The sequence below is a fragment of the Suncus etruscus genome, chromosome 3 (genome assembly GCF_024139225.1).
Source record: "Suncus etruscus isolate mSunEtr1 chromosome 3, mSunEtr1.pri.cur, whole genome shotgun sequence".
Lineage (NCBI taxonomy): Eukaryota > Metazoa > Chordata > Mammalia > Eulipotyphla > Soricidae > Suncus > Suncus etruscus.
This window is the reverse complement of record NC_064850.1, coordinates 38,693,492-38,706,620: the sequence shown is the minus strand read 5'-3', so window position 1 is coordinate 38,706,620 and position 13,129 is coordinate 38,693,492.

Genomic DNA, 13,129 nt, shown 5'->3' with positions numbered 1-13,129 from the left:
TATGCGCTCAGAAGTCGCTCCTGGCTTGGGGGACCATATGGGGCGCCGGGGGATCGAACCGCGGTCCGTCTCCTAGGCTAGCGCAGGTAAGGCAGGCACCTTACCTCGAGCGCCACCGCCCGGCCCCTGAAGGTGAATTTTAACCTCAGTTCTCCTCTATCTTATCTCCCTGTCTGGGCTGGGCTGGACCCTCTTTAGAACACACTTCCTCCAAGCAGGTCATGAGACAAGCTTCCAGACTTGCTTCCTTCTAATGTCAGAGGTGGGGTAAGGACCTGGGACAGACTGTTCCCTTGGGATCACTGGTGGCTCTAGAAGCTTCTACAAATGTTCCTCTGCTCTCCAGTGAGGAAACCCCATAGTGTTTGGCTTCCAGATCCATTACTAGATATGAGGTGGGCCTGAAATTGCAGCCAAGCATAAACTGCACACTGGTCAGTTTTTGCCAGTATCACTCTGACATAAACCACAGGATAAATCCCAATTTCTCCTGGGCAAATCGCCCCACTCTGTGCCTCTCCAGGAATGTCTTGGCTATCCTGGGGCCTTTGTTCTTCTATTCAAGAAGTTTAGCTTCAGTTTGTTCAATTTCTCAAACAGTCCCATTGGGACTGGGTTTGGAATTGTATGAAATCTGTAGCTCAGTTCAAAGCCATTTGAGATCTTCAGAGCCACTTGAGATGTAGCATGTCAAGTGTGCAGCATAGGCACTAAAGGAAAATGCATCTCCACTTAGAATTTCATTCACAACTGTCTCACACTCCATAAATTCATCTCTTAAACCCTTCCACGTTGCAGGAAATAATGACCCCAGACCCAGGAGATGACTGTAAGAGCCAAGTTCTCACTCTGCCTGTGGAAAGCCTAGGTTCAATCCCTGGAGCCCCATGGTCACTGGAACATCACTGGGAGCAATCCCAAACCAGGTGTGGCCCAAATAGGGCCCCAAAAGCGTGATTTTGTTTTGTTTTGTTGGGGGCCACACCCTGTGATGCTCAGGGGTTACTCCGGGCTATGTGCTCAGAAGTCGCTCCTGGCTTGGGGGACCATACGGGACACTGGAGGATAGAACCGTGGTCCGTCTTAGGTCAGATGTGTGCAAGGCAGATGCTCTACCACTTGTGCCACTGCTCCGGGACCAAGAGTAATATTTTTCATTTGGTTGGTTGACTGTGCTCCTTTATTGTTTATTTTTGGGCCATTCCCAGCGATGCTCAAGGGTTGCTCCTAGCTCTGTGTTCAGGAATCTTTTCTGGCAATGCTCAGGGGACCATATGGGATGCCACGGATTGAACCTGAGTTGGCCACGTGCAAGCCAAACCCTCTACCCACTATGCTATTGCTCTGGCCTCTGTGCTCAACTCTTACTCCTGGCTCTGTGCTCCAGGGTCAACCTTGGTAGTGCTGAGAATCAAATCTGGGTAGAAGCTTGCAAAGCAAGCACTTTACCTGCTAGGTTATCTCTCTGGCTAAGAAAGGTATTTATAATAGCAACAATCAAATGTTTGTGCTTTTGTTCAGTGGAAGGCAATTCTATTTTTTGGTTTGGCTTTGTTTCAAGGGCATATATGGCTTTTTGAAGGTACTATTCCCTGCTTTGGAGCCACTCCCAGCAGTGCTCAAGGATCATGTGTCAGAGGTTGAACTTAACCCTTCTGTTGAACTCTTGATTTTCTTCTTTCCAAGTATATTTTTTCTTTGGGGATAGTGCTTCTGGCACACAGGGGGTTGGTGTTCCATCCCTAGCTGCAGAAGCCCCCTCAAGCCACCTCCAGGAGCAGCCTCTGGGCACTCCTTGAGTGTGACCCCAAGAAAACAAAACTTATACTTTTTTTTTTTTTTGGTTTTTCGGGCCACACCCATTTGATGCTCAGGGGTTACTCCTGGCTAAGTGCTCAGAAATTGCCCCTGGCTTGGGGGACCATATGGGATGCCGGGGGATCGAACTGTGGTCCTTCCTTGGCTAGCACTTGTAAGGCAGACACCTTACCTCTAGCGCCACCTCGCCAGCCCCAAAACTTATACTTTTTTGATGCTCATTGCTATTTGTCTGACATGTTTTGTTTTTAAATGTTGAGGCACTGTGGTGAACAACACTGATCATGTGTCATATGCATACAATGCTCCAACACCCACTCCACCAAGATATCTGTGCACCCCAGTCTCAGTGTCCCACATTCTCAACCCCCTTTCCTACACTGGTAAACCCCCTCTTGCAGATCAGTTCTCAGATTGTTATCCCTTGTTGTGCTTTTATATATTATTATTGTTTTGTTTTGTTTTGGGGCCATACCTGGTGGCGCTCAGGGGTTACTCCTGGCTTTGCATTCAAAATCCCCTGACAGTCTCAAGGGACCATATGGGATTAAATCTGGGTTGGCCACATACAAGGTAAAGGTCCTACCCACTGTACTATCTTTCTGGCTCCTCTTTATATTATTTTTGTTTGGGAGTTATATCACTCAGAGGTTACTCTGGTCATGCTCAAGGGAGCATATGAGGTGCCAGGAATTGAACTCACTTGCATTCAAAGCAAATGCTCTACCCACTACACTATCTCTCTGGCTTCTATTGTGCTTCCTTATAATCTACATATGAGAGATCATCTGGAATGTTTATTTTCTTCCTTTCCCTGTACACTTTCTATATTTTTTTTCATCTGTTTGTTCTTATTAATAAATAATCACACTGGGCCAGAGTGATAGCACAGCAGGTACGGTGTTAGCCTTGCATGAGGCATGAGTTAAATCTCCAGCATCCCATATAGTCCCCCTAGGCTTCCAGGAATGATTTCTGAGCACAGAGCTAAGAATAACCCCTGAGCAGCTGGTATAGTTCAAAAGAGAGAGGGAGAGAGAGGAGAGAGAAAGAGAAAGAGAGAGGGGGGGGAGAATATGGGGCCTGAGTGGTTGCACAGTGGTAGGGCATTTGCCTTGCATGTGGCTGACACAGGACGAATGCGGGTTCAATCCCTGGTATCCCTATATGGTTCCCTGAGCCAGGAGCAATTTCTGAATGCAGAGCCAGGAGTAACCCCTGAGCGCTACCAGGTATGAATGAATAAATGAATGAATAAATAAATAAATAAATGAGAGGGGCTGGAATAATAGCACAGTGGTAGGTCACTTGCCTTGCACGCAGCCGACTCAGGACAGTGTTTCGAATCTCGACATTCCATATGGTCCTCTGAGCCTGCCAGGAGTGATTTCTGAGCACAGAGCCAGAAGTAACCCCTGAGCACTGCCAGGTGTGACCCAAAAACCAAAAATAAATAAGTAAAAGAGAAAGAATAATATGCCCCTTCCTCTGTGTGTGTGTGTATGTTTGTATGTGTATCCATATACACACATATAATGAAATATGAAAATGCCAGGCAATCTCACAAAGATGTCCTGTAAACAGTGTTTAGCTCAACAACAACCACGTTATCTGTTTCTGGTCTTTCTAAGTTCCTGCTGTGAACATAGATTGGTTCAGGATTACAGGGAGAAAGTTATTTTACAAAAGATTTTTTAAACTGGGAAGCACTGAAGCAAGAAAGCAAATCTATGGGCAGGGAGACACTTAAATATTAAAATTAATGCTAAAAAGTGCTTAAACATGGCACCGCTCAAAGACATGCTCAGTAGAGACAGAACATGAGCCTGGGTGGCCCTTTGCTTTCTCAGTCAGGGTCCATGTTCTCTTCCATGTTCATGTGCAAACCAAGCTACTTAGCTCAAGTCCAGCCCTGAAATATTTCTAAAACAGGAGATACACCAAGACATTTCCAGCATCAGATCTGATTAAGAGCAGCCAGATTTCTAGCACACTGTGATGTGTGTGTGTGTGTGTGTGTGTGTGTGTGGTGTGCGCGCACATGCACGCACGCTTATTCTAGGAATCAAATCAGGGCCTGGTGGCTGGAAAGAAAGCACAGGCTTTGTCTGTGGGAGGCATGGGCTTCACCTCCAGCACTGCAAGGTAGCTTGAGTATCACCAAGAGCAGCCCTGACCACAGAGCCAATAGTGGGAACCTCAGCAAAACTAGGTATGGCCCAAAAATAAAAAGGAAAAATTAGAAAAAAGAACCCAGGGTCTTATGCATGAAAAGCAAGGTCTACTCTCCCACTGTTTGTTCAATCATTATCATGCATGTACTAGGAACAGTAGCTATCTGGTGCAAATCTACTGATTGTCAACTATTGTTCTAAATGATAGAGAGAAGGGAACAAGATTAAGCCTCCACCTTAGGGAGGATAGTTTCCTGCAGGGCAGGAAACAGCCAGTTACAAGCTCAGAATGTGATTCCAGGGAGAGGCCTTCTAAAATCAGGATAATGGGACTCAATAGCACCGCAGGTAGGACATTTGCTTTGCACATGGCTAACTGGGTTCAATCCCTGGAATCCCAGATGATCCCCCAAGCCTGCCAGGATTGATTTCTGAGTGCAGAGTCAGAAGGAACCCCTGATACTGCCGGGTATGGCCCAAAAACAAAACAAAACAAACAAACCAAAACACAAAATAAAATCAGGGTAAACATCATAAATTAAAATGACTGGGGAGAGAGAGATAATACCTGAGATTGGGCTAGGGCACTTGCCTTGAACACAGCCCACCCATGTTCGATACCCAGCATCCCTATAGTCCCCAAACTCTACTAGGAGTGATCCCTGAGAGCAGAGCCAGGAGTAAGGCAGCCCAGAACACAAACAAACAAAACAGAAAAATATAAAACAATACAGTTGAGTTACAAACTTGGACTGGGGGACCCAATCCTTGACAACTGGCTGGTTCACAGAGGTAGTTCTTAGTGCTACAAGACAAAACTGTGGTTATGCTGCCATACCCAGCTAAAACTCAGTGCAAGTTCTCCTAAGGGCTCTGCTTTTAGGTTTCCCATCAGCTCTTGCCCCCAACAGCCACCATATTGGCCAAAGAAAGAAACATTTCCTTTGGGGTTTTGTTTGTTTTAAGCCATCCCCAACAGTGTGCAAGGATCACTCTCAGTAGTGCTCCATGAACCTTATGTGACCTAGGATTGGTCATGTACAAAGCAAGTACCCTATCCCCTGTACTCACACTCTGGCCCTATTTCTCCCTTTCTAATGCCTTTGATAAATCCAAACTTTTTTTTTTTAATGTTTTTTGGGCCTCACCCGGCGGTGCTCAGGGGTTACTCCTGGCTGTCTGCTCAGAAATAGCTCCCGGCAGGCACAGGGGACCATATGGGACACCGGGATTCGAACCAACCACCTTTGGTCCTGGATCGGCTGCTTGCAAGGCAAACACCGCTGTGCTATCTCTCTGGGCCCATCAATCCAAACTTCTAACCAGAGGGCTAGAATGATAGCACAGTGGGTAGAGTGATTGCCTTGCACGTGGCTGACCTGGGTTCAGTCCCCATCATCCAATATGGTCACTACCACACACCCCACCACCCAAAACTCTGCCAAGAGTGATTTCTGAGCTCAGAGCCAGGAGTAATCCCTGAGCAGCAGCCTAATAACAACAACAACATTTTCAACCAAGATGTAACACAGGGCTGAAGGCCCTTGCTTTGCCAACTCAAGGCCCTTGCTTTGCCAACTCTGTTGAAAGTAAATCCCAAGTACAGAGTCAAGGAGAAGCCTCTGAGTAACACACCAAACTTCTTTCTACCAAAACCAACAAAATTTCTTGATCTTTTTTTTTTGCCCCAGTCCTTTGACAACTCTGACTCCAGACTTCCAGCCCTATTGGGGTTTGTCTGATCATCTTACAACTAGCTAAGATCACAGTTCCTGACCTTGAAGCCAAAAAAGTGTCCCCTCCCCCACGAAGTGGCCACATGTACATACCACTGGTCCTGAATGTGAGTAGCCTTCCTCTCCATCTCCATGCTCCTATCCCTCTTCCCTATTGCTCTACCCCATCTCCTGTTCCCAAGTCCTGCCTCCCACTTCTCCACACGCTTCTCCCTTCTTGCTCTCCTCTCACATTACTAGGCACCAATGAGTAGAACAGCTGGTTCTTGTTGAAGACTGATGAACTTGCACAACTGATCCAGGCCATCAGAATGGTGTCCCTTTGTACCAGAGTCACCCCAACTTTTAGGCCGTCTTAAAAAGTTCTTTCCAAAGTCTTCAACAGTTATTTGTCTTGAGCTCTTGCCATTGGTCCTGAACATCACCAGCAGTAGGAAGAATATGATTAGAACCTTCTGCATGGGTATAGCTCTACCCAGCTCTCTGTCCTATCATGTGTGTGTGTGTATGTATGCATGTATGTATGTATATATGTATGTATATATATCCTATGTCTGCTCATGTAAGATGATGCTGGAGTTTGCTTCTTTCCCATAAACTCACCAATGCATTCAAAGGTCTGTTTCAAGTTACTGAACTGGGATCTAAACATGGTCAGGTTCTCCCTCCCAGTGCTCTCAAAATGGAAGCTTCTCTTTGTAGAAAAGCAGAAGGACTGGAGGAAGATGGGAAGGGCTGTAGTAGACAAGGACTCCATTAAGCACTTTGCAAAGGTCCTTTGACCTTTAATCTTGAAAACAATCCTGAAAGATAAGTTTCCTTGTCAAATCCTATTTTAAAGTTTGGGAAATAGTAAGGGTTAAAGAGATTAAGTTGCTTGACCACAGTTGACCAGACAAACAAATTAGGCTGGGATTTGAACTCCCTAAAAAAGATCACATTTCTTGGTGTAACCTTACTCCAGTAGTGATCACCAGCCACTGGTGGGGGGTTCACTGAGGACTTGTAATGTGGCCAGTTTATAAGGCAAAATGATCCGTGAGATGAGAGAGGGTAGCAAAACAAAATTAAAATAGAGCCAGAGTGATAGTACAGTAGGGAGGGCATTTGCCTTGTATGTAGCTAACCCAATTTTGATCCCAACATTCTATATGGTCCCCTGAGCACTCCCAGAAATCATTTCTGAATGCAGAACCAGGAGTTACCCCCGTGCATAGCTGGGTGTGGCCCCAAAACCAAAAGGATAAAAAAATTTTTAATCTCATTTTAGGGGCCAGAACCATAGCACAGCAGGTAGGGTGTTTGCCTTGCACATGGTCAACCTGGGTTTGATCCCTGGCATAGCATATGATCCCTAATCCTGACAAGAGTGATTTCTGAGGGCCCGGAGAGATAGCACAGCGGTGTTTGCCTTGCAAGCAGCCGATCCAGGACCAAAGGTGGTGGGTTCGAATCCCGGTGTCCCATATGGTCCCCCGTGCCTGCCAGGAGCTATTTCTGAGCAAATAGCCAGGAGTAACCCCTGAGCACCGCCGGGTGTGGGCCCCCCCCCCAAAAAAAAGAGTGATTTCTGAGCAGAGCCAAGAGTAAACCTTGAGCACAGCTGAGTGTGACCCTAAAACAAACAAACAAAACCACAACTAATCTCACAGATTTCTTTTTGTTTGTTTGTTTGGTTGGTTGGTTTTTGGTCATTCCTGGAGGAGTTTCAGGGGCCATAGGGGTGCCAGGGATCAAAGCCAAGTTGGCTACATGCAAGAGAAGTGCTCTGCCTACAGTATGGGGTGAGCCCACACCCATGAGAACTCAGTGACAGCAAGGTGATACCCAGCATTGCTCTAAGAGAGCACAGTGCTAGACATCCAACCTTTACTCTTATCTACAAAGCATGAGCTTCAGGCCAGAGTATGGTTAGAACCTTCTGTTTGAGTCTAGCCCTATCCAGCTCTCTGTCCTATATATATGTATGTATGTATATCCTATATCTGCTCATGTAAGATGATGCTGGAGTTTGCTTTTTTTCCATAAACTCACTAATGCATGCAAAGGTCTGTTTCAAGTCACTGAACTGGGATCTAAACATGGCCAGGGTGCTCCCACAAAGTATCACTTTTATTTTTGAGGGGGGGTTCCCAAGTGATTCATGTCGATCAGGATCAAATTCAATGTGTGGTCCAGAGGAATCAATATTGCTCAGGTTCTACAGTATAGGGGATGTTCACACACCTGGCAGTGCTCACAGACCTCAAGGCCAAACCTTAGAAGTGTATTGGGAGGTCTCCACCAGAGCTGCACCCAGAGTTGTTCAGAGCACCCAGGGCTGCATCCTTCAATGCTCTGGGGGCCATGTGAAGTCGGGATGGAACCTGTACATAGGCCAGGCTCCTTAACATCCCCCACCATCTCTCCACCCCAAAAATTATTATTCTCACCCCCCCAATAGAAGGGCTTATTGGAAAGTAGGAGGAAAAAGAAAAGAAACTCCTCAGCTGGGGAGGAGTTTAGTATAGGACTAAGTTCCTAAAATTGTTTTTAAAGACTAAAGGAGAGAAGACTTAATCCTGGAGAAGAGAAGGGCTGAGCTGACTTCAGATAAGGCAAGAAAATGTGATTTCTTTGAATAGAGTCTGGAAGACTAAGGAGGAAGAACAAGATAAAGGAGTTGTTATCTGGAGTCTAACTCCCAGCTTTGCCCTAAACTAGTTCTATGACCTTGGGCAGCTTTCTGGGACTCTTAGCTCTAAGTAAGTCTCTTGGGGTCTCAGGCTTACCAAGGACTTGGCCAGAGCTAGTAAGGAACTAAGAAGTCTGGTGGAGAACAATCAGTAAGGACTAGGGTCCAGTTAGAGCTATAATGCAGCAGGTAAGGTGTTCGCTTTGCCTTGCATGCAGCTGACCCAGGTTTGATTGCCAGTATCCCATAAGGTCCCCCAAGCACCACCAGGAATGATTCCTAAACTCAGAGCTGGAGGTAACCCCTGAGCAGATGTAGCCCAAACAAACAAAATAATCAGTATAGGCTAATTACTTTTGTAGGAATTCATTTAACAATTCAAGATCAGTTTATTTCATCTCTCTGGTCTTAAGAAACCAGGATTTGGGTGTATAGGAAAAAGGTTTCAGAATTCTAAAGAGCTGCAGGAGCAGGAGTGATAGGACAGTGGTAGTACATTTGCCTTGCATGCGGCAACCTGGGGCCAAACCCACCCCCTCCCGGGTTCAATTCCTGGCATTCCACATGGTCCCCTGAACCTGCCAGGAGTGATTTCTGGAGCGGTTTCTGAGTGCAGAGCCAAGGAGAAAGAAAGAAAGGGAGGGCCCGGAGAGATAGCACAGCGGTGTTTGCCTTGCAAGCAGCCGATCCAGGACCAAAGGTGGTTGGTTCGAATCCCGGTGTCCCATATGGTCCCCCATGCCTGCCAGGAGCAATTTCTGAGCAGACAGCCAGGAGTAACCCCTGAGCAACACAGGGTGTGGCCCCCTCCCCCGAAAAAAAGAAAGAAAGGGAGGGAGGAGGAAGAAGGAAGGAAGGAAGAAGGAAGGAAGGAAGGAAGGAAGGAAGGAAAGAAGGAAGGAAGGAAGGAAGGAAGAAGGAAGGAAGGAAGGAAGGAAGGAAAGAAAGAAAGAAAGAAAGAAAGAAAGAAAGAAAAGAAAGAAAGAAAGAAAGAAAGAAAGAAAGAAAAAAAAAGAAAGAAAAAAGAGAGAGAGAGAGAAAGAAAGAAAGAAAGAAAGAAAGAAAAGAAAGAAAGAAAAAAGAAAGAAAAAGAAAAGAAAGAAAGAAAGAAAGAAAGAAAGAAAGAAAGAAAAAAGAAAGAAAAGAAAAAAGAAGAAAAAAGAAAGAAAGAAAGAAAAAAGAGAGAAAAAGAAAGCTGCACAAGTCCAAGGTACTTTACACAAGAGAACTCCAGGTTCAATTTTCAATTCCTGGCACCACATGATCCTCCAAGCACCATGGGGGAGGGGGGTCCTCAGTGGTCCCTAGCACTGCTAAGGAGGTTTGAAAAAAAATAATTACATAAATAGTTTGCTTTAAAATATTTTGCGGGGCCCGGAGAGATAGCACAGCGGCATTTGCCTTGCAAGCAGCCGATCCTGGACCAAAGGTGGTTGGTTCGAATCCCGGTGTCCCATATGGTCCCCCGTGCCTGCCAGGAGCTATTTCTGAGCAGACAGCCAGGAGTAACCCCTGAGCACCGCCGGGTGTGGCCCAAAAACCAAAAACCAAAAAAAAAAAGAAATGAAAGTTTTAAAAAAGAAAAAGTACAGTAGCAAGCACATTTTGAAAATTATTGTATCACCAATGAAGTTATAGTACAGCAGCAGAAGGTTTTGTAAGCTCTTACTATTAACTATCCATTCTGTTAACTTGATGTGTTCCTATAGGAATGACAGCATCAAACAAATGTTGTCCAGAAATTCACAGCACTATATATGCTTGGGGGATGAAGCCACGTGGCTGGGGCCTAAGCACAAAGGCCTCCATCCATCGCCATCCAGCCCCATCGTTAATTATTTCATGCAACAGTCCCCCCTGCCTGCCAGGAGCTATTTCTGAGCAGATAGCCAGGAGTAACCCCAAAAAACAATATATATATTGGTTTTTGGGCCACACCCAGCAGTGCTCAGGGGTTACTCAAAAAGTAAAATATATATATATATATATATATTTTTTTTTTTTTGCTTTCAAAGAAAAACTCTGGTGCCATAGCAATAGTACAGCGGGAAGGAGTTTGCCTTGCATGTAGCTGTCCTGGGTCTTATCCTCTGCATCCTATATGGTTCCCTGAGCCTGCCAGGAACAATTTCTGAGTGCAGAGCCAGGAGTGACCCCTGAACACTGCTAGGAGTGGCACATAAACAAACAAACAAACAAAAACAAAAAAGAATAAAACTCCCCATTCTAGACACACCGGTTCTAGAAGTATTATGATGAATGAATGGATAAATATGGGAATGCAAATATCAACAATATCTGGATGAAAGTCTCTTAGACACTTCTCTTTAAGTTTCTCCCTTAATGACAGGAATGGGTGGTTCTAGTTTTCCAATAGGAAAAATGTGATGGTTCTGAAATATCTGGCCAAAAACAAAAGCAAGCTATGAGATACTGCTGGCATAAGGGACAAGGCTCCAAGGTGCATTGAGGGAACAGTGAGCATTAGATGGGAGGTGGGGGTCAATGGGTTGATGAGTGGGACAGAGTACTGGGGTCATCCAACTTGGGTAAGAATGGTTCTTCTTTTCTGAAGATGGTTAAGTGAGTATCAGCGAAATACTAGTTTTAGGGCTCGAGAAACAATCTCTGGCACTTTATGTCCGAGCATCACCCAGGAGCTATCCCCTGAATAAATCATATAAAAAGATCCAGAGCCAATTAAAGCGTTTGACTTGCACACAACTGACCAGATTTGATCACCAGAACCCCATAGGGTCCTGCCAGGATTGATCCCTAAACACAGAGCCAGAAATAAGCCCTGAGAACTTCTGAGTGTGGTTTCTAAACCATATAATTTGTTTTATATATATTATGCATTAATATAAATTAATTCCAGAATGCAATAATGCACAAAATAAACACACATTCAAAACACCAGTGACCACGGGCAATACAAGGTCACCTCCTAAGTCTCTGTGAAGGTCACCCCAGGGAGAAACAATGTTTTAATTTGAAAACTGGTCTTAAAAAAATGTATTTTTGGGGCCCGGAGGCAGTGGCGGCAAGCAGTAGGACTTCGGTCTTGCAATGCACTAACCTAGAATGGACTGCAGTTCGATCCCCAGCATCCATATGGTCCCCCAAAGCCAAGAGCGATTTCTGAGCGCTTAGCTAGAGTAATGCTGAAGCATCACAGGGTGTGGACCCAAAAACAAACAAAAAAAACTAAAACAAAAAAAGTATATTTTTAAAAAAAGAACCCTAAATCAGGTCGTGCTAGAGAAATAATACAAAGGAAAAGGTGCTTGTCTTGCATACTGTGACCTGAGCAATCCAGGAATGATCCCTGATGTGAACAGCCAGGAATAGGCTCTGAGCCCTGCTGGCTGTTGCCCCATCCCCCCCCAAAAGAGTACCTAAAATATACAATGTAGAGGGGACTGCAAAATGTACAGCGACTTTGGAAATTAATTCTTGCACAATCTGAAAAGGACAAAACTCAATAATATAAAAATGTTTTTAAAATAAATTTCTGAAAAGCAGGTCTGTCCACAGAATATGTAAAAGAATTATCACAATTCGGGGCCAGAGAGATAGCATGGAGGTAAGGTGTTTGCCTTTCGAAGGTCATTGGTTCGAATCCCGGCATCCCTTATGGTCCCCCCGAGCCTGCCAGGAGCGATTTCTGAGCATAGAGCTAGAGCCAGGCACGTAACTTCTGAACACTGCCGGGTATGACCCAAAAACCAAAAAAAAAAAAAAAAAAAAAAAAAAAAAAAAACCCAAACAAACAAAAAAAGAATTATCACAATTCTATAATAAATTATGGAAAAAATTATTTTCGGCAGATACCTATTTCTCCAAGGAACATAACAGCCTTGGTAGATAGTTCAAAGGGCTGAAAGTTCTTGTTTTGTTTTGGTTTTTGGGTCACATCTGACAGTGCTCAGGGGGTTACTCTGGCTCTACGCTCAGAAATCGCTCCTGACAGGCTCAGGAGACCATATGGGATTGTCAAGATTCGAACCACCATCCTTCATGCAAGGCAAACACCCTACCCTTCATGCCATTTCTCCGGCCCCCAAGGGGCTGGAGTTCTTGCTTTGCAAGCACACACCACCACCAAAAGTCCCTTAGCACTCCCTGAAGTTCCGCTGGGGTATGTCTCCAAAAACAAATTTTTATTTTATTTTTCTTTTGTTTCGTTTTTGGAGTCATTGCCCCCACAATCCTCAGGGGGCTACTTTCTGGGTCTGTACTCAGAAGTCACTGCCTGGTGGGGCGGAGGAAACCATATGGGATGCTGGGGAATAAACTTGCAAGCACCTTACCCTACAGTATATTACTCCCACCCCAAAAAGTCTAAAAACAAAAAAATGGAGACCACCAAGAAACAATCAACGGCATATTTACTTATTTTGGGGCACCACGTGGCTGTACTCGGGCTTATTCCTGATTCTATTCTCAAGGATCACTCCTAGCAGGGCTCAGGATACCAACGGTGGAACCAAGGTAGGTGAGGAAATGCAGATAGGCTGCATACAAGGCAAGTGTCTTACCAGCTGTACTACTACTCAGATCTCCCAACAGGCACTTTTAAAAATGGGGAGAGAGGACTGAGAGACAGCACAGTAGGTAGGTAGGGCACTTACCTTGCATGCAGCCAACCCAAATTGGTCCGCCAGTAATAACTCCTGAATGTGGCCAGCTGTGGCTCAAGAACAAACAAAAAATGTGGGGGGGAG